Here is a 2,007-nt window from a genome sequence, read left to right on the forward strand (position 1 = left end):
CGCAGTCGAAACATTACTTCAGACTGGCACACCTTCAACGGTGCCCCTGACACATGTTGCTTTCCACTTTACATGACGTCCCTCTTCTCTAACTATCCCCCTCTGCCCCTCCTCCCCTTTCTTTCCCTTCCTCCTCCTCCTCTCCCTCCCCCTCTCCCCCTCTCTCTCCCTCCTCCTCTCTCCCTCTCCCCAACTCACCCACATATCCATGAATCAGGTTAAAATGTCAACATAGAGATCTCAAAGAATTGTAAAAAATGTAAATATTTGACAATTAACAAAATTTAGAAAATATACAAGCTTCGACCTTGTCTGTCAGGGACAGCCAGGGCTATGATGGATATGACACCCTAGCAGAAGGACCGAGATACTCAGGAATTGAACTCGGGCCTTCTGCATGAGACAGCAACGCGTTTAACCGGTTCATCACAGACGAAGGTTTCTAAAAAAATAAAATATAAAACCCACCCCACAAATTCTTCCATTGAGGGGTGACAGCTTTACAGAAACTGTAAGGGATTGCTTTTTGGCTTTGTTTTTTTCCCCCCCAGTTTGACGTATACCTGGAGGGCGAACAGGTCATTTCAGAATCATGTCTCCCCACCCCTCTTCCTCAAATACCCGCACCCCCCGCCCTCCTGCCCTCCGCCAACTCCACACATGCAAAGTCGTGGAACTACGAGGGTCTGTTACAGTTTTTTGCTTGCTGGGGGAGCAGGTGCCTGGTCGGGCTCCAGGCTTCAGGTAGACAGAAGACATGGGGAATACGGAGAAAAATATCTCCGACCTCCTTTTTTCCCCCTTTCCCACTGCTTCAGTTTTTGAGCAGGAGAGAATCCTGCTAATTATTGGCTCCTCACACTCTTGGCAAGACAGCTAGGTATTTATTATAGTATTTATAGCTCTTGGCCTGTTTTAAGTTATTAGCAAAGGTGACTGGTTGTTGTATTTGTAGAACTCTTGCGCCCCATCGACACAATTTAGAGCAAGAGGCGGGCTGCCCCAACAATGTCTGTCCCAGGGTGAAAGTACTTCGATATCCCAATCTCTTCTATTTTTTTTTTTTTAAAGTTGTGCCCATTTCGTTTTGGTTTCTTGTTTTGGGTCGCCCAGTGACATGTGTCCCAATTCAATAGCGCCTAGAAAAAACAGCGCTCGACAAAAAAGCTGGTTTGCACTACTCGATAAAAACGCTAGTGCAAAGGCGTCTGTCCTTACAGAAAACAAATACCCCCACCCCCCCAACGAACAAAAAAAAAAATCTACAAAAGAAACAAAAACAATAACAAAACATCAAAACAAAGAGCAACAAGCTTCCGCTCCCCCCCTCCTCCTATTTCTCATTCACTAACCCCTCCCTTCCTCCTCCTTTATCTCACTTTCCACCCGGATCACGTCTGGGTCTCCCGTGTGTCTCACCCTTCTCTCTTCCTTCTCCCCCTCCTCCTCCTCCTCCCTTTCGACCCCAACTCTTCCTCTTCCTCCCCTCCTCCCGACTCTCACTTTTCCTCCTGTCTCTCACTACTCCTCCTCCTCCTCCTTTCTCTCACTCTCCACCTTGATCACTTCTGGGCCTCGCGTGTGTTTCACCCTTCTCTCTTCCTCCTCCTCCTCTTCCTCCTCCTCCTCCCTTTCGACCTCAACTTTTCATCTTCCTCCCCTCCTCCTGACTCTCACTCTTCCTCATGTCTCTCACTACTCCTCCTCCTCCCCCTTTCTCTCACTCTCCACCTTAATCCCGTCTGGGCCTCGCGTGTGTTTCACCCTTCTCTCTTCCTCCTCCTCCTCTTCCTCCTCCTCCTCCCTTTCGACCTCAACTTTTCATCTTCCTCCCCTCCTCCTGACTCTCACTCTTCCTCATGTCTCTCACTACTCCTCCTCCTCCCCCTTTCTCTCACTCTCCACCTTAATCCCGTCTGGGCCTCGCGTGTGTTTCACCCTTCTCTCTTCCTCCTCCTCCTCTTCCTCCTCCTCCTCCCTTTCGACCTCAACTTTTCATCTTCCTCC

This window comes from Aplysia californica, unplaced genomic scaffold (assembly GCF_000002075.1).
Source record: "Aplysia californica isolate F4 #8 unplaced genomic scaffold, AplCal3.0 scaffold00238, whole genome shotgun sequence".
Classification (NCBI taxonomy): domain Eukaryota; kingdom Metazoa; phylum Mollusca; class Gastropoda; order Aplysiida; family Aplysiidae; genus Aplysia; species Aplysia californica.